This window comes from Ambystoma mexicanum, chromosome 1p (genome assembly GCF_040938575.1).
Source record: "Ambystoma mexicanum isolate Mex_15411 chromosome 1p, UKY_AmexF1_1, whole genome shotgun sequence".
Taxonomy (NCBI): Eukaryota; Metazoa; Chordata; class Amphibia; order Caudata; family Ambystomatidae; genus Ambystoma; species Ambystoma mexicanum.
Window position 1 is genome coordinate 1,458,409,052 of NC_090921.1, and position 26,649 is coordinate 1,458,435,700.

The following is a 26,649-nucleotide window of genomic DNA, read 5'->3' on the forward strand; positions in this document are numbered from 1 at the left end:
CCTCCCACAAGGGCTAGCTCCCCTCTCATTCAGAAAGATAAGGGAGACAGCAGGCTTTGGCGTTACAAAGGCAGGAGGGGTGAGGTAATGAAAATACCTCACCCTTCTAGGGAAATATATGGGTGAATTTTTGCACCCAGGGAAGTACAAAGAGATGCCCCCCCCTCCTCGGGGGCGCAGATAGTTAGCCAAATGGCTGCCCTGGGGGCTGGTACACAGCCCACACAGGGATACTACAAAGCCCTTTGGGGCCTCACTAGTCCTATATATGAGCTGCCTTTAGCTCAGGATAAGCACAAACTGTTTGTGGACCTTGCACGGGGACCCAAACATTGGAAGGAAGTTTGCTGTGAACTCATCGTCTTCCAGCTAATTTTTCTTTTCCACAAAACCCGCCCGCCCTAGAAAAGGGGAGAAGAACAACGGAAAGAAACTCAGGACACTGTACTGTGTCCACAACAAGTCGTGGGACAAAGAAGGCGGCACGGGTCAGAGGGGGTAACCTCAGGACCCGGCGCCCAAAAGTACCATATTATTATGATGTATGAGTATTATTATGTTCCATAACCATATCTATAACAAAAAAACCTACAGCCTTTTATTGTCAACACTTGACCGAATGTTGTGGTGTAATATTTCATGGGGAGGGCAAGGGCGGTAGACACGACGCACTCACCTCAACACAACAAATGTATGTTTGCATGCATATGGGTCAACAGTTACCATGTAGAACAAGGTACTGTGCTAGAAAACGGGACGTCCAGCACCATGCTACCAGTATTAGAAAGCCTACGACAGCGGGTTCCTGTTGCTTCATGGTACCCATGCTCATTCTCATTTTTTGAAAGCACCCCTTTTCTCCTTTCTGACATTAATTTGACCCTCTCCATTTTATATCCAAAACCAAGGAGACAGCAAAGTCCATTACAGCATCCTTATACATGAACAAGCAGGTAGACACCACGTGTTTTCTTAGATGAATTCCTCTTTCATATGAACGGTTTGCTCTTGGGAATATGCTTACATGTTTTCCTAGTTGATCCTTTTACTGTAGCCAATTTTCAGAGACAACCAGCACACAACTTGTTAATGGATTATGTTAAGGTTTGAGGATCGTCAAAGTTGTGTGCGTTTTTACTAATAAATGTTATCTCACAATGTTCGTTTCACATTAACATTTTTTACAATTAGAACCAAGAACATGTTACCATGAGTCAAAAGGTAAATGGCGAGTTCTTCTCTAGAGTCTCCACCACCTATGCGTTATGACCGTACAGATTCACCCTCTGCTGGTATTATCTGTGCCCCATGGAAGCGAAAGCCTCTCGCTTTGCCCCACGAGCAGCACTGGTGTAGACTTCGCCCTCTGTGTCAAAGACTTGCAGCCCTTGTGCCCCAGGCCCCGTGCAGTACAAAGTACGGCACGATGGAGGGCCTGGGGGGTTAGGCGCAGGGTGGGGGAAACAGAACGGCGCGAAATACAAGGGGAGGGGCAGCCAAGCGGCGCCCCCACCCCCAGCGTTGCTAGGGAAACCCCACACGGATGGGGGAAAGGTGTGAGGAAAGCAACAGGGGGGCAGGAGGAAGTCCAGCCCCCCTCAGAGGGACAACAAAGGGCCAGGGGGGTATAAGTACCCCAAGGAAATGCAGGATGGGCACAACCAGGCAAGGAGCTCACCTCACTCGGGTAAGCTCCTAAGACCTGAAAAAGGGAGAGAAGGAAACGTTTTGCGTCTGGCCTCTGCGGGCTTGTGCGTATTCCGTTCCTTCGATTCCCCGGTCAATTTCGCCTCTGCGGGCTTAGTTGTCGGTAAGGACAAACGAAGCGAAAGAGGAGCGGAAGAAGGAGGACCCACCTCGGCTTGGCTGCGACATCCATCGGTGGAGAGCGGGACCCAGGAAGGCGAGAAGCGGAACCGTCGTCTGCGTGCACACGGACAACAGGACCATGAAGAGGACGTTTTCCAGTTGGGAGGCCGTGCAGTGTTTCCGACCGAGAGTTTTCCAATTGGGGCGCGGGTTCCAGCGAGGCGGGAGGATAGCTCAGCGGCAACGGGCACGCCTTGGATCCAAGACGAAACGGAGCAACACAGGTTCGATCCCCGCCTACATGGGCAAATACACTCTAATGAAATAATTTTGGGAACTTCGCAGCAGCCATGAAAGGGCGGTCGGTAAGGCATGCGCTGGGAATGCTTTGAGCAGCCTATCAGGTCTCTGTGACTCATTGCACCGCGTGGCTCATTTTTTGGGACCCTCCCCACCCACTCTGCACCGGCGCCGGACTCGCCGGCTCCATCGGGTGCGAGTTCACCAGATCTGGACCTGACAATGACACACGCCGCGCGTTTCTGTTTTCTTCAGGAGAGGCCCGCGGCTTTTGGAAACCGTCCCTCCTCACAGGGCTCGGAGAAGAAACGAGATTATAAAGTCGTGACGTGAACGCTACCACGGGAAAACTTAGCGCGCAGAGGAAGCAAGAGCAGGCCGTTTATCGGAACCGAAACGGCAAGCACCACGCCAGCATTGTTGGTTCTGCTGTGGATTGATTTTATGACTGCATGAAAAAGCCCAGGGGGAGCCAAAAAAGCTGGCAATCAGGGATTTGGGTGAAAGGTATGGGTGTCGCAACGCATGGGCCCGGGGCTAATGGGGCATAACACGCAACAATTGGCAACAAATCAGGGGACGCTTTTGAACTAAATGGGAACTTGAAAAATGCAATGCAGCGCTCAAAATGTTTGAAACTTGCATCGCATGATGAAACTGGGGCTGTCCGATAGCAACGCACGTTATCAGCCACACTTTCACTTTTAAGGCCAGTCACTGAATTCACAGCGCAGTATGCGTTCAGTGCACACATTGGAAGCAGGACGACACGGAGCAGACCAGGAGCATGGGGGCGGGGGGGCAGCGTCAGGTCAGTTTCACAGCTCCGAGAGGGAGCCAACTAACAATGCCCCAGGCCCAGTGCAGTACAAAGTACGGCACGATGGAGGGCCTGGGGGGTATGGGGGTTTTAAGAATGGTGTCGCATGTGGCGTGACGATACGCATACATTTTATGACACAGTTGCTGTGATGGCATGCCCCTCTTGCAGCCACGGCGGTTTATGGCCGCAATGCAGGTATTTTGATGGAAATGTTGCTTGGATGGCAGGCCCCCCTTTTGCGACCACGGCACCATGGGTGCACCAGTGATTAGCACTTGTTTAAAACTGTCGTGGGAAAGGGGCTCCTGGAGTACTTAGGAGTGAGGATGGGAGTGGTAGCGCCCTCTGGCCTGAAGTGGGAGTCAATGGTGTTATTGGTAGCTATGCGCAGGTAGTAAAATAAAGAAAGTTAACGAATGGAGGTAAATATTAGGGACCGAGTTGATGAGGTGGCCCCTGTTTTCCCTGTGGGTACATGGGGACTTCTCTCCTTTCTGTGTCGAGGGTGATATCACGGGCCGCATCAGGCACGGTGGATCCGTCAATCAGTATGGGGTTGCCGGGGAAGCCCGCATTTAGGAGATCAAGCTGGTTAGGGCAGAGTTTCGCCCAGGAGAAAATGGAGCACCTGAAGAAAGGAAAGGCACGTCGAGAAGATTAGCATGGCCCCTGCACAAGGATGACACGCAAATTCGTGAAGCATTCCATATGCGAAAAACACCCGTGGCACAATCAGTAAATGCAGTAAGCATTAAAGGGGCAGTACGTGCCGAATTAGAACAACGGTCGGAACAGGCAACACGGGAAGCCAGACAGGGGCCCGGTGAAACAAGACAGGAGGAACAAGGCGAGCGAAGGCAAGTCTACAGGAAAGCCAGAAGAGGCAAAAGTCGGGAATGACGGAAGAAAGAACAAGAAAAGTGCAAGAATTCAGCGCATGGGCCAAAAAGGCAGAAAAAGACCATGGGGCCAAATGGGTGCTGGATGTGATGCAAAAGGAAGAAAGGGCTAGGGCAATGTCGCCCCTGCTGCTAGAGGATTCCACGGACAGCAACGAGGAAGCCGCGGTACCCCAAGGACAGAGGAGGGCAAGAGAAGTGGCGGAGGAATCGCAGACGCCAGAGAAGAACATGCTAGACCCAAGAGGGGCACAGGAGCAGCCGGAGGCGCCGTTGAGGAGTCAAAGGAAAGGTATTGGTAAAAGGGATAACAGAGTTGGGGAAAAAATGGTGAAAAGGTTAAAGGCATGCAGCACGGCTCAGGGTAAGTCGCCCAGAACCTGGGAGCATGGAGCACAATGGGTGCTTGATGTAATGAATAAGGATGAAAAGGCAAGGGCAAGGTCGCCTTTGCTGCTAGAGGAGGCCAGCGGCAGCGAAGAGGAATACCACAAGGCCAAAGGAGGTCGAGAGAAGACCCAAGAGGGGCACAGGAGCAGCCGGAGGCGCCGTAGAGGAGGCAAAGGAAAGATACGGTGAAAAGGGATAACAGAGTTGGGAGAAAAATGCTAAAAAGGTGAAAGGCATGCAGCACGGCTCAGGGTAAGTCGCCCAGAACCTTGGAGCATGGAGCACAATGGGTGCTAGATATAATGAATAAGGATGAAAAGGCAAGGGCAAGGTCGCCTTTGCTGCTAAAGGAGTCCAGCAGCAGCAAGGAGGAATACCACAAGGCCAAAGGAGGCCGAGAGAAGACCCGAGAGGGGCACAGGAGCAGCCGGAGGCGCCGTTGAGGAGGCAAAGGAAAGGTACGGTGAAAAGAGATAACAGAGTGGGGGAAAATTGGTTAAAAGGTTAAAAGCATGCAGCACGGCTCAGGGTAAGTCGCCCAGAACCCGTGGAGGGAAGGTTAAGAAGCACAAGAGGCACAGGGAAAAGCAAGGGGTAACGTCTTCAGAGACGAAAAGTAGCGAAGGTAGAGAGGCAATAACGAACAGAAAAGGGGGGCCTGGACCAGTGGGCAACGGGGTTCCCATACAACAGAGGGTGGCACAAGGAAGTACGCCAGGGTCTATTCACCAGGGAGCGACCACCAGTTTACCGTTGTCACCGGGAGGTGTCACCACTGTAGCAATACAAGGGGCAGAAGCAGTAATGGCGAAATATGGCAGGCCCTCAGTCGTTAAGGACGCCCAAGGCCGGTCCATGAAGGGCAATCATGGGATATGAATGAGAAAGCGAAGGAGAAAACATGGTAAAAAAAAAAAAATAATAAAAAAAAAAAAAATATACATTGATATTTTTTCATTAAGGAGTGGGCAAAAGAGAGGTCAAAACGTATCAGTAGAGGACATGAAGGAGGATGAGAAGGGATTATTAAAAGGGCACCAGTAGCAAGGACCCCCCCCCTTTTATAATGGGAGGGCGGCTTTCCAAAGATCGTACATTGTTATACACAGAAGACGGGGTGTCGCTTGTAACATACCAACAGAGAGTATTAAAGGTCTACAAAGCATTTGGGCATAATGGGAATATAAGGATAGAAGCGAAGACAGGTACAAACAGCAGGATACGATAATAACGACAAGGAATCATTTGAGGGCAGGGGAACAGAACCTGTGGGGCAGTCAATAGGGGACACAAAGAGGACGGCAGAGTAGCAAAGTAACAGACCACCAACGGTGCAAAAGGGGTGGCGGGGGAGATAGCGGGAAAAGCATAGCTGTGAGCATGGAGCACAAGAGGAAGGGCAGGAAAGGGGAAATGCCAAAATGTCCATTAAGCTTACACGAATAAAGCAGCGGGAAAAGGAGAATATGGCCGTGTAGATGGCAGGAAAATAACACCCACACCGGGAAAAGGCATGGGTTCCACGAATAAAGCTCCGGAAATAATTAAGAGGTTAGCCATAAGGCTGACTGGAAAAGGAAAAAGATGGCCACATGTATGGCAGGACAATAACGCCCATACTGGGAAAGGAATGGGTTCCCCGGAGAAACATCGAAAATAATGAAAAGGTTAGCCACTAGGCCGACTGGAAAAGGAAAATATGGCCACGGGTTGGCAGGAAAATAACGCCCATGCCGGGAAACGCATGGGTTCCACGAATGAGCACGGGAAATAAGGAAAGGGTTAGCCATAGGTTTGGCTGGAAAAGGTAAATATGGCCAGGTGTATGGCAAGAAATTAACGCCCACACCCGAAAAGGCAGGGGTGCCACGGGAGGAGAAGCGGAAATAGCAACAAAGAGGTCCGACCAAAGGAACCAGGGCGAGTCAAAGAGAATCAGGACAGGGTAAGCAGTACAAAAAGCACACGGATAAGGAATGCAATGAGGGGTTGGGCAAGATTGCAAGAGCAGGGTGGGATGCAGCGGAATTTGGGACCCACCCGTTCTGAACAGGGGCAAGCCACTTCAGCATAGGCAAGAGGCCTGGGAGCGAAAGGCGCAAAGAAAGTTGGGGGGGTTGAGGTAATCCACCTTGGGGGTAGTGAACTGGCCAAAACAGATAGGGGCGATTTGATGCACAACATGTGCGAGTCATCAAGGGCTATAGCTCAGTGCTGGTAGGAAACCGAAATGTCTGAGATATTTACACGCAGAGCCTGGTACGGGGGCGCGCAGGATGCAGGCTATTGAAACTACAAGGAAAAAGCTAAACAAGGCAGTGGAAAGTTATCGTAGGAGTACAGGGCCCCAGTTTATAAAGCATGGCTTATCACAGAACATTCCGGAGAGGCGCCACCAAGACGGCATACACCTATCCAGCTAAGGGATGGGACAATTTTCAGAGACTATTCTCAGAGCCTTAGCAGCGCGAGGAGGCAGTTAGGAGCGCGTTTTTGGGGGGACCTGAGCGCGGCCGAGGCGGCACCCACTCAGGTGTGGCGGCTCGTGTCCAGGAACGGATGCCCTAGGGTAACTAAGACGAGCCGAGGAGAAGGCTGGGCATCTACAACCCCTGGACACGAAGTGCCCAAAAAGCGAGTTGGTGTTATTCTGTGTTTGTTATGAGTATTATTTGGTGTTATTTTCTGTAGAAAATAAACAAGCCTGCGGCCGATAATTTTTCCACAAACAAAAACCTGTCTGTACTATTCTTTCGGGGGAATAGGGTAATAGGAATAAGAGCGACGGGGGGGCCCCCACTACTCAGCCTATGCCCCAGGCCCCGTGCAGTACAAAGTACGGCACGATGGAGGGCCTGGGGGGTTAGGCGCAGGGTGGGGGAAACAGAACGGCGCGAAATACAAGGGGAGGGGCAGCCAAGCGGTGCCCCCACCCCCAGCGTTGCTAGGGAAACCCCACACGGATGGGGGAAAGGTGTGAGGAAAGCAACAGGGGGGCAGGAGGAAGTCCAGCCCCCCTCAAAGGGACAACAAAGGGCCAGGGGAGTATAAGTACCCCAAGGAAATGCAGGATGGGCACAACCAGGCAAGGAGCTCACCTCACTCGGGTAAGCTCCTAAGGCCTGAAAAAGGGAGAGAAGGAAACGTTTTGCCACCCAACCCACCCAGCAGAAAGAAGAGAAAAAAAAAAAAAAAAAAAGGCAAGGAAAGGAGACAGAACAAGGAACAGGAACGCCGAGTACTTTCTTCGGTAGAAGAAAGTCGTAGGCAGCGTCTCGTGTCCAGGAACGGATGCCCCAGGGTAAGACGAGCCGAGGAGAAGGCTGGGCATCTACAACCCCTGGACACGAAGTGCCCAAAAAGCGAGTTGGTGTTATTCTGTGTTTGTTATGAGTATTATTTGGTGTTATTTTCTGTAGAAAATAAACAAGCCTACGGCCGATAATTTTTCCACAAACAAAAACCTGTCTGTACTATTCTTTCGGGGGAATAGGGTAATAGGAATAAGAGCGACGGGGGCCCCCACTACTCAGCCTATGTATCCGAGCAGAAAGTGGGGGCAGGCTTCGATTGCTGCCACGATGAACCCTCATCCCGCTCACTGCCCGCAACGCCCCCTGACTGATGCAGCGGTCACAACAGTCTGAACTATATTTATGCTTTTTGGTATTTACCTTTAAATATTCAACGATCTGTAAAGCTGCCTGAGGTGGGGGTGGAGAGGTACGGGGGGAGGATAATCCTACAATAAATAATAATGAGCCCCGAATCGGAGGAAATGGTTGAATCCCTTCATTTTCGCGTATTTTGAAAGTCTGTCACTTTCCTTTCCGGGTCATCACAAGGGCAGCCTGGGGTTTGGGGGGGATCTCTGGCACACTGCCTAGACCTAGCATTGTTCAGGGCCTTTTTTTCGTGCTTTTGTTTTGGTGGCAGGAGACTAGGAGAGAGCAGGCGATCAGCAAAGTCATGCTGCAGAGGAAGCTGCATAGCACCATCCAGCGACCTACAAATGCATCGATTTTACCCAGACCCGGGCTGCAGTTAACTTATATATTGAATTCTGCGTTGACTTTGTGCCGAGAGCTAGTCACTAGCAGCATGTGCAGTGGTGAGCTGCTTTCCTTGTGTATCTGGGCTGACTGTGGTGAAATCTCTCTAACACTGTGGTAGTGATAAGAGCTGTCACGGGCCTGGCCTGATTTAAGAGGCTATTTCAGAGTATTCTCAAAGGGCTTCATCACAAGTTGGGCGGTAACAGGCGTTATTGTCTGCCGCGCAGAAATAGCGTTACCGCCAGGACCTGTGGCGCAAATAGCGCTGCATCACAAGTATGCGGGCACATGCACACAGCCCCGGCATTAACGCTAATTGTGCCTGGCGGAAACAGCTTCAGAAAGCGCACTACCGTGTGTTGAACTAGGGTAGCGGTCACACTAGTGGGTGATGATGAGGTCAGGGCCACATCTCACTTGCATGTTGAGGGAGTGGGAGTGCTTCCGGTTCCTGTTTGTGGCCCCATGGGTCTGGGGCGCAACCAACGCTACATGGGTGCAGTCAATGGCTGCTATCACATTGGGCAGTTGTGCAGTGGCATGAAACTGTGCCTTAATGTCGTTGACCTATGCCTGGGTGGTGGGCAGTGCAATGTGCTGGTTGGCGTTCGTAATTCTAATGAAGACAACGGAGGGTAGAGTTTTTATGAGCCTCTTTACAGAAACTGCTTCATACTAACTGTTAAGTTGTGAAGAGAAAATAGGCACTCCACACACCTGACCAACATAGTCTCAGTTGACTTTGAATATTATTAGCAGCCTATAAATATCTGGCGCTCGGAAGCCACGTCCTCTGTTTTTCTCTCACAGTAACATCTTCAACAGGTCACAGGTCACAGGTTTAAATAACCGAATTCACGAACAGCATCAGCCTCCCTCCATCTCCCACATATGTTCTCAACAGTTGTTACCTAGGATATACCAAGGGCAAAGCTAGCTCAGAAAATCAATATTTTTGGTCAAAACAAAAAGGCTGCCATTTTGCACTTTCAAACCTCATTTACCACCACCTGCGACGCATTCAGAACGTCTTTAAGGTGGAAACGCTGGACCAATCAGTCTATCTCAATATTTCCTGCAGTGCACCCCTGCTAAAAAGGACTTAGAAGCCATAGCACTGAGCGATAAAAGCAGTCAAATTTCAGGTGAAATTCGCCCAATCTGCCAGTTTTTGTTTGCACAGCGAAACTGGCTGTTGCAGGACGTTTCCCACCTTAAATGTTTTTATTTTTATTTTATTTACATGAAAAAATTACATGTCTGATGTTTCCCTCCCGAAATTTCATTTGTCCCTGGGAAAAACAAAATTTTTGAGGAAAAAAACAGGCAAAACAAATGCCAGCCTGATGAAACAGAATTGGTGGCAAATTTCCCAAGTTTCGTTACGCTAGCTATAATTTCACCCACCCCTACCTATGTAGTGAGGGGCCCAAATACAGACACATTAATGACAGCTAGGGTCATCACCCATCTGACCCATCTAGCAGGACATGGGAGGAGAGGGGGGAAATGTTTTTTTAAAGGAATAAATCGCTCTGATTGATTGGTCCGTGTGACAACTGCTGTACCCATTTTGAACTGTTTTAAACATTTTGCAACGCACAGTTTTTCGTGTTCCGGAAACACATGACAACTAAATAATAATAATAATTTAGCATTATGGCTGGGCAGCTAGAGCAGTCTCCCAAGAGTGGGAACTAGCTTAGGAAGCCCTGAAGGAGATCTTCACCCTTTGGGGACCCCCCCAAGTGAACCTGTTCGTGACCAGTGTCAAGGGGAAGTGAAAACTGTACTGCTCCAGGGAATTTCCCCCAAGAGAATCTCTAGGAGACATGTTTGTGGTGGACTTGGAGTTTCAACTCCTGTACACATTTCTTCTAGTCCCCGTCATCAGGAGGTTGAGAAAGTTCGGGAAACACATGATCCTAATTGCCCCGGATTGGATTGGGCCAGGAGGATGTGGTACCCGGACCTTCTGGACATGTCCATCTGCCCTCCAATACGTCTTCCACAAAAAGAGGGCCTTCTCTCGCGAGAAGACAGTCAGGTTCTCCATCCAGAGGCCAAGACACTCAGCCGTCACTCATGGTTTCTGAGAGGCTGAGATACAAGGATTGGGACCTCCCGGATGACGTAAGGGAGATTTTGCTTTCGGCCAGAAGGCCAGCAACAAAGTCTTTGTACTGCTGCAGTTGAAACAAATTCTGCAGTCGATGCAGGGACAAGAATGTAGATCCTTTGCTATGCAAAACACCAGAGGTCAATCTGGCGCTCCAGGTTCGGACCATTAAAGGTTATTTAGCGGCGCTATCCATTTTCAAGGGCTCGTCTGCGGAAACGTAATATTTTAAGAAGCCTTTGGTGATGCAATTTCTGAAGGGACTCACCAATATGTTCCCTCCATCTCCTTTTCAGGTTCCTGTTTGGGTCCTCAATCTGGTGTTAAAATGTCTTGTGTGCATAACTTAATACTTGGGCGCATGTTTGACTACCTTGTTCTGGATATGATTGAGCTTGGTGTTGAGAAGTTTGTGCCTTTGAGTGAAATAAAGGTAAGCACGAACGTCGTCTTCATTGTTGGTGTCGTAGTAACATGTAGTGGCTTGCTGCTGAGTTACTATTTTATTTATTGCAAGGTTGATTCTGGCATTGTTTATGTCATTCAATTTCATCAGTTAAATTGTCATGTATACTGCCCTCCCAACTACATAGTCTGCAGTAGGCCATTAATCAAAAGTCACAACGGTAGTACTAATGAAACAATAGCAGCGGTAGAACAAATGTAACAATAGCAGAACATATGTGACAAACACAAATATTCGGCTAGGCCATGGGCTTTGAAATTGGTTTCATCTTTTTTGTGTGTGTGATGCGTGTAAACGGACAGCTCTTAAGAAAACAAAGTAAAGAAAGGGTTAACCTGCCCAAATCGCAACCAAGAGCATTGCTGACAAGTTATATTCAGTGATCCAGTGTACGTGTCTTCTGTAAATTAACAAAGTTATCACTCCCTCCTGACCCCCTCGACAACAACTCCGCCCCCCAAACACATCAAAAGATAACAACCACATTACATACAGTCATACATCATGCTGGAGTTTATGGCCTAAATAAACAAGTCTGAAAGTTCCCAAAACCTTTCCACCCGCTCGGGCCTCCAGTCCTCTGGTAACGGGCTTGTTCGGCTTCACAGCTCTTGGACAGCAGTGTTTGCCACTGCTGTGGAATGGTGGGCTAGTTTTTTTCCCAATCCAAGAGAATGGACTTTTGGGCTGTGAAGAGCGCAATATGTATAAGTCTGCGGGCCAACAATGCATGTACCAGTCTCCAATCCCAAACACAGAGGTCGAAGCCATTTCAACAGTAATCCCTTGCATACCCCGGAGCTGCAGGGCACCCTGTGCCAGAACGGTGTCAGTCTCTGGCAGTGCCAGAACATGTGCCCCATGGTCCCAACTCTGCCAAAACCTCACAAATTGGTTTACTCTTTGTCTCTATATTAACTCTGCAGCACAAAATCTGTATCTTGGGCTCATTTGTTAAGACGGATTTCTGAACTCTGTCCTGGAGGCACAGAGGTTCAGAAGGCCAACCTAATTACTTGGAACAGGGTAACCTCTGGACAAGCCAGACCAATCAGGGTAGCGATCGCGGAGGTCAAGACTAGGTTTCAAGAGGGGTGAGGGTGACTGAAAGCCCGCAATGAGCACACAAAACAAGGACACTTACAAATTACTCCAAACAGGTGTTATATTAAAAATATATACACATTTATTCCAAGGCCTTTGCAACAATGACCGTAGCGAGAAATCACGATAAAACTCTAGTAAACCAACACATACAAATTAATACAATATATGTACAAATACAAACGGGTCTAAAGCGTTAGATGCACAAAATGTGTAGTCCACCTAGAAGGGGAGGAAAACAGGCAGTGCGAAATAATGATTAGACCCAGTCCGCCTTCAGAGGCACCTAACTAAAAGGAAGTCCAAGCCCTACGAAGAGTGGGGCCTTGTGCTCAAAAGTACCTGCACACGCTGGTGCCAACGGGCAAAAAGGGGAGTCTCTTCGAGGGAATCAGGCAGTTCAGTTTGGAAGAACAGAGTTCTGCGACTGAAGCGCAGCCTCCACTGTGGGCAGAAGCAGAGCGCGAGCATGGAAAGGCGTGCTGTTTGACGCAGCGGGGAAAAGCTATGGGCTCCTGCAGGAGGGCGACCAGTTCCTAGCTATGCTACTCACCGGTCCCCGATGCAAGCAGACCCAGGCTTCTCCGCGTCCGTTTCAGTGCTAGCAGGTTCAGGGGAGCAGGGGACGTCTCGTCGTCGTGTAGATTCTGCAGCAGCAGAGTTGAGTTGAGGGCGTCCCAAACGCAGTGAACCCGCACAGTTTGTTACCACAGCAGGGCAACGGAGCGGCCGTGTGTATCTCAGCCAAATGTACACTACTCACTTCAGACCTGGGAATGCCAAGTGTACGAATCGTGTGAGAGTGACAAAAACTCGAAATACAACACAACCTGGCGGCGGTTACAGAGCAAGACTCCTGGGTAGGCTGGTCAGTCTGCTGGATGGCCCAGAGACACTTCCGAAGGCTTACGTGCAGGAGATGGTGAAGATGCCGAGAATAGCTGTCCCCGCTATTCCAAGGGTCGAAGTACCAGTACAGGCCTTCTGGTTCGATCAGAGGTAGAAAGGGTTTCACAAAGCGACAGCAGTGCAGAGGAGCAGTCCTTCAGTGGGTCACCAGCGATTCCTCGGTTCTGCCTCGTGGTTGCAGGATACTTGCCTCCTGTATTCCCTTGTTCGTGAGAACTCAGGAGATCGACATGGTAGTGGCGTTTCCAGCCCCCTCTTATCCACGGTTCCCTTCGCGCCAAAACGGAGGGGACCCAATGGGAGATCCGCTCATCAAACACTCACACCATACGTGGACTTATCACGGACCACGGTGGTCCCAGGCATTCATACCACACTAGACTCTCTGGCACCCAGGATGTGTATTGGGACCAGACATCCCAGCCCACATCCTGGAGGCACACACAAGGCCTGTAGAAGCCCACAAAAGCGTCTTTGATTCGCGGGAAAGTAAATGCCCAAATAAGGAAGGCCCCGGGTCGGCTCGACCTGGGGAAGGTGAAGGGGGCAAGACGGTCAGCGGACAGGACAAAGGAGCCTCGTTGTCTGGCCATTTTGGGAGCCAGGCCACCATTTTGGGTTAAGCGTGAGAAAGGCGCTTAAAACGCCAAAAGGAGCTCAAAAACACAAGAAACGATCGCTGCCATCATTCCCGTCCATGATTCACTTGCACCGATCATTTACAATCCAAAAAGAGTATCTAGGGCCTGTAGAAGGCTAGAGACCCATGAGAGCAGTAACTTAGCTTACAGTGCCCTCTTGTGTCATGTTGCACGAAAGCTGCAACATGATAAAGAAACTACGGAAAACAGCGTTTCCCGGTACTGACTGCCTTAAGGGCATGTCAGTTTCCCCGTAAGAATGGAGCGAAAGCCCAGAGGAGTGTGGCAGAAGGCTGCACTTCTCTGGCAAAGTCTAGATCATGGTGAAAACAACAGCAAAAAGTTTAGGGGTTGCCACATGGAAGGAAAATTACCCACAATTAAGAAATCTTTCCTAACACTCATGTAGGATGGTTTCTTTCCAGTCGAGTGCCTTTCAGGTGGACTTCCATAAAATGTTAGCTGAAAACCTAGATCCCTCAGGTACTGGCATCAGAAAGGGGGAAACTGTTGAGTTGTTTATTGATTAAATTATTGAAAGTGAACCAATCCCAGTTACCATCTAGTCGCTGTAATGGGGTTTTCCTGAAGTATTGCACGTGCTTGATCTGTAAAAGGAGTTTTTGGCACAGTTTGCATTGAACTCGATGTTAAATTACACACCAGATTTGTGAAGGACTTGATAATACGGTAAAAGGAAAAAGTAAAGTTTGCAGGTTTTCCTTGCAGCAGTCAATTCTGCTTCAGTTGTGCGTGCTCGTTGAAGAGTGCTTTATAGGGGTTTTCGGCTCTACGTATTTTGACCATATCAGGCTGTATGAATTGAAATATTGTTTTAAAAATCAGCAACAAGGGAGGTAGGTTGTGCCCTAAATGGATGGTCTTCTCTTTTAATTTTTGTATCTTTTTTTTTATCCCCGTCCTGCATGGATTTCTAAACCTTTTTGTGGTTATTGTGTACTCGTAGATGGTAAGCGTAGTCCAACTCTGCGCAGCTGACTGTCCTTTGTGCTTTTGGTGTGCCAAAGGTTTCTCTAATGCCCCCAGTACATTCAGTGGCCTATGTGGCAAATTCAAAACAAATGGCAACCATTGGATTGGTGGCATGACTTTTTTTCCAACAATATTCTGAAATAAATTTGACATGGATATTTTTAGAAAATGTTTGGAAATGTGAACCTCGATATTATCAGATTTGTATGTAGATTTTCATTCCAGATTCCTGCCGCTTCCAAGTGCTCTAATAACTGTTATTGGGCAAATTAATGATGACCTATTTATATTTATATAGAAGGCTCCCCCTCTTCCCGGGCCGCTTCCTGGTGCCTCGATCCCGCCTCCCACCTGTCCTGATTGGCCCATTGGGCCCAGACAAAACACACAGGCCTAATGACCTAGTGTATGCGACGCACCCGCGCCACTTCGTCCTCCCACCCAGGCAAGGTGAGTGCCCCCATGCCCCAACCCAGAGCCTGGCCTTTTAGTAAATTTAAAATATGTGCCTACAAAGCGTGTGGTGCGTGCGGCTCCCCTTCTCCCCAGGTCGCTTCCTGGTGCCTCGATCCCGCCTCCCACCCGTCCTGATTGGCCCATTACACCCTCATAAGAAACAGCCTAGGGCAGCCCCCTGCTGGCAGCCCCTGCATGTAAGGGCCCCAAGGCAAAGGGCGGCTCCAACACTGGCGGCTCCAAGATGTGTCTGCAGGTGTCAGCAGGGGAAGCCAATGAAGCAAGCAGTCACCAGACACTGCCAAAAACTGTAAGTGTGGCATGGGTGGGGTGTAGACAATTACTCTACTCCAGAAAGCTCCTGCCACTCTAACTTACCTTTCCATAACCTAGACTGCCACACACTTACACCATGCATTCTTAGAGAGATATGTGACTTCCAGCCTAAACCTATTCATGGCTGGACAGCAAATATTGCCTGCATTACGATGTTAACTAGTACCATACCCGGAAAGAACTGTGAAGATTAGCCTGCGCCACATCTAGATAGAAATGTGATTGTTAGCATATGCCACACATAAGCCTGAGAAACCAGCGGCTACCAGACCCCAACAAAAACTGTGGGTGTGGCATGGGTGGGGTGTAGAGCAATTCCTCTACACTAGAAGGCCCCTGCCCCTCTGCCTTACATTTCCATGGAGTAGACTGCCATGGACTTAACCCATGCGTATTTGGAGGGGTTTGTGACCACCGGCCCAGATCTCTCCACGGAAGTATTGAGGGTGTTGCCTTGCATTGCATTCTAACATGAAAATATATGTTAGCAAGTGTCACAGTTGGAGGAAATTGAGAACATTAGCCTGAGCCGTATCTAGATAGGTTTGTGAATGTTAGCATGTGCCACACTTAGAATTGAGAACATTAGCCTGCGCCGTATCTAGATAGGATTGTGAATGTTAGCATCTGCCACACTTAGATGGAACTTGAATGTTAGCATGTGCCACACTCAGAATTGAGAACATTAGCCTGCACCGTATCTAGGTAGGTTTGTGAATATTAGCATCTGCCACACTTAGAATTTAGAACATTAGCCTGTGCCGAATCTAGACAGGATAGTGAAGGTTAGCATGTGCCACTTAGAATTTAGAACATTAGCCTGCGCCGTATCTAGATAGGATTGTGAATGTTAGCATCTGCCACACTTCACTTAGATGGAACTTGAATGTTAGCATTTGCCACACTCAGAATTGAGAACATTAGCCTGCACCGTATCTAGGTAGGTTTGTGAATATTAGCATCTGCCACACTTAGAATTTAGAACATTAGCCTGTGCCGAATCTAGACAGGATAGTGAAGGTTAGCATGTGCCACACTCAGAATTGAGAACATTAGCCTGCACCGTATCTAGATAGGTTTGTGAATGTTAGCATGGGCCACAGTTAGAATTGAGAAAATTGGCCTGCGCCATATCTAGATAGGATTGTGAATATTAGCACGTGCCACACTTAGATGGGACTATGTAGGTCAGCATGTTAATCTCATATACATATAACCCACTAACCAATATAAGCTCAAACTCTCTGCATACTTATATCACAGAAAAACTCACACAACCACCTCTCGCACAACAAGCTGCACACACTTCACCACACCGCAACACATAAGCTGCACCAACAGCACACGCGGACTGACATCGATCCAATACTTGCACCAAAGCTCAGCACCCAGTGTCCACCGAGTTGAAGCTGCCAACAGTATACCACCCCTCTCACTATCCTACACCCCATTCACCTTCTCGTTTACAAATCTGCCAGAGCGCCTGGGGACCAATTCTGTTGGTGACGGTGCGCTATATAAGTACCTTTAACATAACATTTATATAGCGGTATGAACCCTCGGGGGTCTGAGCTCTGGTTATTATTACCCACGGGTGTGTGGTGCTCATTTATCGATCTCGAAGGATGAAAGGCTGAGTTTGGCCCTGCCGGGATTCGAATCTACGTCAGCAGGCTCTGCACAGAAGTCCAAGCAAGCCCTCTACTGGTATTGCTATGACTAGCTAAAGGTAGCAGAATTACATTTGGTACATCTGTTAACTATAAAATACACATCAAAAGCAAAAAACGACCTACTAATAATGTCTAAAGCTTTAATATCAGAAACTCTTCTAAGGGAAATAAGCAGCAGAGTCAGTTTTTTCAGATCATTGTTTTAAAGACAGTGGGCCTCATTCCGAGTTTGGAGGCAGCCATGGTGCTACTAGCACCATGGCTGCCTCCAAACCAGGCTCCATTACCGGGTTTCTGCAATGGGGACTTACCGGGTCATTCCGACATAGGAGGACCCAGTAATTCCTCCTTGCAGGATCCATTCCACATTCCCATTTGGGCCCCCATAGTGCTCAATGGGAATGGGGGGGGGAGGTAACAACGGGCACATTACAAGTGTCCCGTTGTTACTTCCCTGTTCCCCTCGCGGGACCCGGAAACGACGTCTGGTTTTACCAGACGTCTGATCTGGGTCCTGCAAAGGGAACCTTGCAATCGGCGCTCCCGTAATGAAGGGGGCCGGTCCCGTACCGGCCCCCTTCATTACGGAAGCGCCAGGGTCGTAATGAGGCCCAGTAACTCATTAAGGTCCCATGGTAAGAAAAGATTGAAAACTAAATTCACTTCCTATTGAGCAGTGTCTTTGGAACCTGTAAGCTTAAGCACCTTCACACCTTTTTGGAAAGAAATATCAAATAATGACTACCCGTCCAGCTGAAATGGCTGATCTGCAAAAATGTATGGTGCAAAATCCTTTGCTTAGCTCAAATAAACGGTAAAGAAAATGTACCCTCTCTAGTGGAGTCACAGTAGCAGGTTCCAAGCATTGCCCCGCACACCCTAGAACTCAAGCTCCCAAGACGTATGATAACCCATTGAAGTTCTGGGTGCCCAAAACTCTCAGACAATGGCAGAATCTGTCGCTGAAAAGCCCTGGAAGATCCCTGGAACCCCTGGAACTTTCCAGACCACCAACTGTTGGGATCTCTGGAGAACTACTTCGTAACAGAACCCCCGGAAACATTGTCATTAGCCACAGGAAAGTCTATGGACATTTGTGAAAAGGGCTGGATTCCAAACCTGAGATGGCCATAAAGGAGTGACCAGTACCAAAGAGGCCTTCTGCAACCTCACCTGCCGATTCCATCTTGGAATCGTCATGAATGGTGGAAAAGCATAACCCTTGCATTTTGACTAATTCTTTTGAAACGGATCCAGAGCACCGCTCTTGAATCTCGTCTCCAACTGAACAACTGAGGGAGTTGGGAGGACGTTGGTGGAGTGTTTCGCTTTCTCGTAACAAGAAAACCGTTGCATAATTTCTTTGTTGCTGGCAGTTTCAGTAAAAAGGTTTAAACAAACGCACAGCATCAATATCCTGACCTAAAATGTCTGCCTTTTTCTGTCATCAACAATTACATTGTTTTAAATCTACTTTCAGGATTCATTTTCTTTTTGTATATCGGTTTGTAGTAACTCATAAAGCAATAAACGAATGTTCCTACCAACCACCTCTTCTTTATGATGATGTTCTATATCGGATTTAAAATAATTTCTTAAATCTGGATGGCACTTTTGCCCGCTAAGTTATTTTGAGCAAAGAGAAACTGGCATCTGTGTGTGTTGGCTCGCAGATGGTTGGTTGAGTGCACTGACTTATTGCATCTGTATGGCTAAGGTCAAATGTCTGGGTTGTTTGTATGTGACTGTTTGTAATGTAGGAGTTTGTCTGTGTGTTTTATGTGTAAATTGGATGGTATTTCAGGTTGTGTGCACTGGCTTGTTGTATCTATATGGGTAAGGTCCAATGTCCAGGTTTGCTATTGTAAGCTTGTGTTACTTGAGTTGGGTGTGTGTTAGTGTATCGGTTGGCTAGCCCAGTGGGTGTGTATAGTGTTTGGTGGTGTGTTGTAGGAAGCAGGGTGGTTAGTAAATTGGCTACTCTCCAAGTTCTTCTAAATGGCTAATCTATAGAATTCTATATAGTGACACGCATGGTTAATTTCACAGTTTAAGTATGATATGTGGCTAATCTTCACCAAATGTATTTAAAGGTGCAGCACAGCTAATTTTCACAGATCTATCTAAATGTGCTGCATGGGTAAATTTCACAATCTAAGTGTGGCGCGTGGCTTACCTTAACAAATCTATCTAAATGTGCTGCATGGCTAATCTTCACAATTCTATTTAAGTGAGACGCATGGGTGGTCCTTGCAATTGCTAAATACAGAGTGTGGCTACATGACACAATTGTGCTAACAGCAGAGAATTGCTACCTGACACAATTAGGCTAAAAGCAGAATTTGGCAGGCTAGGGCAATTGGGCTAACTGCATGTAGGCATATGATATTAGTTAATAGGAGAGGTGAGCCCCTCATTTGGCCCTGCAGAATATCTTCAATTGGTGACCGTTCCCCGCACAGAGCTCAACTAACTAAGGCCAGATTTAATCAGAGCAGTATTACAGTCTTGCTTAAAAGGCCGCAGACTACGACTGTATATGCGGGACCCCAGAGACGCTATCTCATTTTGTTCTATTTTGTCGATTGTTCTATGATTTAGATGTGAAACCCTTGATAAATATCCTGTGAGAAAGTGGCATAAGGGCTCATGGCGCGGCATTGATGTTTTTGCTAAACTCATCGAAGTCAGTAGTAACTCGTTTGCCTTTTCATGTTTCCTACAAAGAGCCTGGAAGGGAAGTGTGATTCTGTAGGTGGTGCGGCTACCTCATTTTAAGGTGTTCAAAGAAAATATTTGACTATAGACTGATGCAATTTCTATCAATCTGGTGGTGTTCTTAACATTGTATTTTGATTGTGACTTTTAAACTGGTATGTATGTGTTGGTTTTATGGATAGCAATGAGCCGAAATAAACTACTGATTGATTTGAATTGACTAGGTAGATGGCTAAACTGTACACAGTCCAAGCATTTGAATGTTTTCACCCTGAGGCAGGTACACCTTGCTGCAAATGTGGACTGAAACATGTATATGTCGCTATATACTTATGTAATGTATGGCCTGGTATGCTGTTGTGACAGCAATTTTGTAATTGTTATTCATGAAACCAGAAACATTTTAATAAAAGGCTCAAGTTTCTGTAAGACGTGTAACGATATATGTAACAGTGTTGTTGATATGTAAACAGTGTTTGTATATCTTGTATTAAACATTATTTTGCATATGTATGTAATATTGTTTCATGAGAAACACTGAACGAAATGTAATTAGAGACGAATAAAGTATGGCTCTGCGAGAAACACTGAATGATATATGTTTGAGTGGAATAGAATAAAAGAGATACATGTATTTTGGCAATAATTGTTGATTCATGCAGTCACTAATTTGACACCTTTGAGAATATTTTTTGAAAAGAAGCGCTGAAATGATGTATGTTGTATTTTGCAGCACAATTTAAAAAACTTTTTTGCTGAAAAGCCATACAATTGATAATGGTTTCTCTAAAGAAACAACACAAATATCCAGTTCATTTCATGATTCATGGGCAGTCGTGCTTGCTGAATGTTTTCAGTGAAGAGGCCTAAATATTTCTTCAAATTAGCATGAGGGACCGAATGTAAGCACAGAATAATTAAGTGGGGAATTATTTTTAAAACATGTGCTGAAATAATGCACTTTGCAGTGCAAATATTGACAAAAGAAGTCTGAATCCGTACAATTTACAGTTGGCTCTCACACAAAACAATCCACAACCTCCCTATGCCTGTAATGGTCAGTGGAAATCCCTTTGCATGAGGCTGCTGCCACAACCTATCTGTGTCAGTAAAGGGCACTGTAAACCACATGCATGAGGCTGTCAATACAACCTATTTATGCCAGTACTGGTCACTGTAAATACCAGGCATGAGGCTGCATCTAAACAAGTAATGGTCAGTGCAAATCGCTTTCATGAGGCTGCTACCACCATCTATATGTGCCAGTAAGGGTCACTGTAAATCACATGCACGAAGCAGCTGGAACAACATATCTATGCCAGTACTGGTCACTGTAAATCACATGCATTAATATTCATCCACAATCAACTTATGTCAGTAACGGTCAGAATAGCTTGTGAAAGGCTGCTGCCACAACCTATCTATACCAGTAATGGCCACTTTAAATCACATGCATGAAGCTGCTTACAAAACCTATGTATGCCAGTACTGGTCACTGTAAATCCCTTTGCCTGAGGATGCCGCCACAACCTATCTGTGCCAGTAATATTCACTGCAAATCACTGTGCAAGTAATAGTGCAATTTACTTTCATGAGGCTGCTGCCAGAACATATCTATGCCAGTAAGGGTCACTGTAAATCACATGCATGAAGCTGCTGACACAACCAAATTATGCCAGTACTGGCCACTGTAAATCCCATGTGTGAGGCTGCAACCACAACCTATCTATATCAGTAATGGGTAGTGTACATCACTTGCAAGAGACAGCTGTCACAACCAATCCATGCCAGTGATGGTCACTTTAAATCACATACATAAAGCTGCAGACACAACCTGTTTATGACAGTACCAGTCACCGTAAATTGCATGCGAGAGGATGTATCCAAAACCTACCTTTATCAGTGATGGTCAGTGTAAATCACTTGCATGAGGTTACTACAACAACCTATGTACGCCAGTAATGGTTACTTTAAATCACATGCATGAGGCTGCTTCCGCAACCTTTCTATGTCAGTAATGGTCACTTTACAGCACATGCATGAAGCTATCGCTACACTATATCTATGGCAATAATGATCACTGTAAGTCCATACATGAAGCTGCTGACCCAACCTATGTATGCCAGCAACCTCTGCAAGGGATTACAGTGACCAATCATGCAAACACATGAACACACACTCATACCCCCCCCACACACACACATGCAGACACACTTTGATGGTCACATACATACATGCACAACTACAGACTCACTCAACTAGTTTTACACACAAACACCCACACATATTCTGCATTGATTGCAAACACATATGCAAGCATAGGTACATACATACATACACATCACACAATCACAAAACACACACACACTTACCTTAGGTCTTCTTCGGTCTTTTGTTCAGGGGGCATTGGGCATGGCCAGGCAGATAATAGCACAGCAATGGGATAAAATCAGGCGTGCAGTGCCAGTGCACCACACAATGGGCCTCATTCCGAGGTCGGCAGTAATCCGCTAGTGGCACTGACGGGTTACTGCCGACCCGAAACATCGAATCCGCAGACTGACTTCCTGGTACCACCAGAACATTACAAGTCCCGTTGGAGCCGGAAGTCAGGCTGCAGATTCGGTAACTCCCCATTACCTTGGAGTCCTATAGGACTCCATAGGAGTCGGGAGACTGAAGCACCGGCACTGTTGCTAACGTTGCTGGTGTTTCTGTTATGACTCTGCCTACCAGGACCAATGCACCCAGCAGGGTCAGAGCTGCCAGACGCTACGGCCCCTGCAGGCAGATTCATAGTGTGGCCGTCCTATGGGACTCCTCAGGAATGGGGAGTTACCGAATCTGCCGCCTGACATCCCGCTTCGCCGGTATTTGTAATGTCCAGGTGGTACTGGGAATTCTGGTGACAGATTCAGTGTTTCCGGGTTGGCAGCAACCCGCCAGTGTCACTGGCAGGTTACCGCCGACCTTGCAATGAGGCACAATCTCTTGAAAACCCGGGGCCCATTGGCACTGCTCCGTTGAGCAACATGGTTGTCATGCAACTCTGTAAGCAGCGTGCTCCCCTACACTGGTCGGCAGGCATGCGCATGATGGATTTGTTTTTTTTTTTAAATATCAGGGCTGGCACTCAGTCAGTGCCTATTGAGCGCCAGCCACTGGGGAGGCATCGGGGACGTACCAGGCACCCTTCTAACCTCTCACCGCACCACGGTATCCATTTGTTTATCAATAACTGGTCTCACTTAAGGGATTTATTTGGGCAGTTCATTCACAGCTCTGAGAGGAGCCAGGGAGCGGGGAAGGGGGATCACCATCAACCCTTCTCACCTCTAGCTCCACTGCTGTATCCCTTCATTTATCAACAACTGGACTCACTTGAGGGAATTTTTTGGGCGATTCATTCATAACTCTGCTGGAGCTGGCTGGAGGATGTTGGCTCCATAGTTGCTGTGGGCAAACATAAACAATGCTTTCAACTGTGCTTGTGATAAATGTACTAGCAGAAAAGCTGGATCACTGAGCTAATGTGTGCTGTTTGCATGGACAGCCATGCTCTTTGTCAAGATACAAAGTCCTTGTCTCATGGACAAGCCTTTGGAAAAAAGTCAAAACCTCAGCCACTCCAGGACTGGGTCTAAGTGAAGCCATGACGAGAGTCAGGTGCCTCCATCTTTTCCCCTTCTTTCTCCCTCGCATCCACTCCACTTTTCTCTCTCTCTACCCTACCCTTAGCTTGTTTTCTGATTCGAGCCCTCTTCCCACCCTATTCCTCGCCCACCACTTCCCGGATGAGGAGCTCGCATTTCCTCACCTTGCACCTGTGCTTTCAGGGGCTCCGGACACTCGATTCTAGTAGTGAAGAAGGCCTTCTCCAGCACCAAACCCTCAATGGCTTTGTTGCTGGTCTCCATGGTGTTTGGTTGTGTCTGTATCCTCGGCTCATCAGCATTGAAGATCTGCCTGTGGGCTGCTCTTAGTGTACTCAGTTGCTCCTGGTTTTTATAGCAAACTCCTGGACAAAGGGCAGCGCGAGTTGATAGCGCAATTTATTCATTTTCGTATCATTAACTTTTTAATGTTTTTATTACATAGTTTGATGCAGTTTATAATCTTATTCTTAAATCATTGTTTTATAACAAAATACATTCATATCATCATACAATATGTATATCATAGATATGTCGTAAAATTCTCTTCACAATCTCATTTATCTCTAGAACCGTAAAAGGCAATTGGAATTTGGATATGTGGCAATGGAGCAATATTATAATTCTTAATACAGTGAGTCCAAAGGGATAATACATTCAACATTATATTAAAAAGAAATATTAGAGTTATATACATTTAATTTACTCTCAAAATAGGCAGTTGGCCCCAATTTCTCTTATATTCTATGCCAGAGGTTAATGAATGATGGCAAGTGTCAAGCATATACGAGTGCCTGAAAGATTGTAGGGTGTAATTGTTCTTGTGAGGGTTATCTGATCAGGGATATCCCCCGGTAGTCAAAGAACCAATGTAATTTAAATAAATATACATAACCTAGATACATTTCCTTACAAGATGAGGGCTTCTGTGAGGTGCGGAAGTTGCAATGTCACTGATTTTAGCACATGAATGCACTGTGTAGCAGAGATTGTGCCCAAGATCACAGATATGTGTAAAGTTGCATTGTTTTGCCGATGGTTCCTGCTGAATAATCTCAAAAAAGATACATGTTGCCTTTGAAATAAGACAGATACAGGTGAATTAAGAATAGTGTGTATTTTGGCAGCATTGTGGTTTGATTGAATACTGATATATTAGAATTGAGAAATACAAATCAAGCAGATAGTTTATTTGAATCTTGATTATTGATCAGTATCATCGAACATGTTTATTCAACTTTAGTAAATACAATCATAAAACACACAATAATTAAACGCACATAAAAAGAATGCATAAAAACAAAAACATTGAGCTTATCATCGAATTGCATGTCATCACTTAAAAATTTTATATAACAACCAAAATAATTATTCTAACCTGGAAATAGATTTGCATAGCATTGGATATAGTTGCACTTTTAAGCCAGTGCTCTATTGGGCACGCGTCTGGGTACGACGTCCTATCATCGACACCCATTTTTTCGATGGGTGTTTTCCGAACAATTTTTGCAGAAAAAACACATCAACATTTTTGGGGGGGCAGAAAGTAAATATGAAGGATTGTGGGGTCCGGAACAGTAAAAAATAGGGAGAGGAGGGTGGACTTGGGGGTGGAATCCCCCAAAAATAAAATACAAATAATTTCGATACGTTTTTTCTGCAAACAATTTTGGAAAAACATGTGTCGATGATATGACATAGAACCGCGTCTGGCTCAGATGCGTAGACAGGCTAGAAAGGCCAATACAAAATCTGTAAATGCCCACTCAGCAGCACTGTGTGGGCATTTACAGATGTTAATGTTGCACCTTGAAACACTTGTGCATAGGCGCGTTATAAATGCCATATCATATCATATCACTACGGTGGGCCCAACTACCGTAACTTCAGGCCCCACTTGTTAGACAATCCTGGCTTCGCCTCGCCTCTGGTCTAGGCTAATCCCAGGCTGGGCAAGTATAGGGAAGCAATCGGGAATCTTATGATGCAAGAAGGGGGTTTGCTCCTGCCCTGGTTTTCGGGAGTAAGAAAAGAACTTAAGGCCATTTGGTGGGAAGACCTCTGCTTTAACCCTGAAAGTATGACTAATTGTTCGAAATCACACATTAAAGTGGTTTATGCTTCGAAATGGAAAGCTGATTCTACAGCCCAGATCATTCAATCCAGTAGTCTTGCAAGGTATTGGCTGTTGAAGGAGTCATATGGCTATGAGGTGTACCTGTATTGCATGTATGCCAAACAAGTGAGAGCATTGTTCACGAAGCAGCGCTTGGGGATATTGCCACTTGCTTGTCGTTTGTATTGAAAACCCACATGCTCGCTCAGTTTCTTCTGTCGGTCTGGAATGTGATATATAAATTGTGCAGAACCTAAATTCCTTTCACTGGTAAAGGAAACAAATAGGGTGTTTCTTCAATGCTTCATCAATGTTGTGCCTCCAGCTGTTAGTACATTTCTTGGCTTGCATAGTATCTTAATGCTTTTACAAATGGACATAACTAGAGACCATTAATGTGGGTGCTCATTTCGAAACTGGTACACTGTTCTTTTTTCATACAGATAGCTTCTGCTGTTTGTTGTTTGATGTTTGACTTGTAGCAATATTGTCAATCTGATGTCAGTCATGCTGTGTCCTTGGGTGACCTAGCATGTGACCAGTAGAGTCATCAGGACTTTGTTTCTTATACAGCTCCGATGACCAATTATCCTTCCTGTGTCTTACTTTGCTGTTTTCGCTTCGTATGTGTGGCCAAATATATATATATATATATATATATATATATATATATATATATATATATATATATATATATACACACACACACACACACACAGCCACCCCTCCATTTTATTTACAATTAGCCATGTCACATTGCTGCTTCTGTTTGCTGAGTCCAATGTTTATTGCACTGCATTCCTCTGTGAATCAACATATGTTGCAATTCCCCATTGACTGGGGCCATTGACTGGGGGTAGTCCCAATGGCTCTGTAATAGTCGTTACCATTAAAGTGTCATCTTATACCGTACAGTGCTCCTGATAATCGTGTTTATTTATTTATTTTATACACAGCCCACAGGCATCTAGGTGCTAGGACCAGCGTGATGGCAAAGGAGGGGGGGGTGGAAAAAGGGGGGAAGTGTCCGTTGAACAGGTAGGTCTTGAGCGGTTTTCTGAATGCGTTGTAGGATGGTTTGTCTCGTAGGTGGGTAGGTAGCTTGTTCCAGAGTGACGGTGCACAGACCAGGAAGCTGGCCCCCCCCTGCCCTAGACCGCTTGAACCTAGGTCTGATAAGGCAATGATT

At 46.7% G+C, this 26,649-nt stretch overlaps 1 pseudogene; it reads left to right on the forward strand.

The window, feature by feature from the left end:
- The first annotated feature begins 3,581 nt into the window (after nucleotides 1-3,581).
- Nucleotides 3,582-3,646, forward strand: LOC138461646 (U6 spliceosomal RNA; annotated as a pseudogene).
- Nucleotides 3,647-26,649: the final 23,003 nt, after the last annotated feature.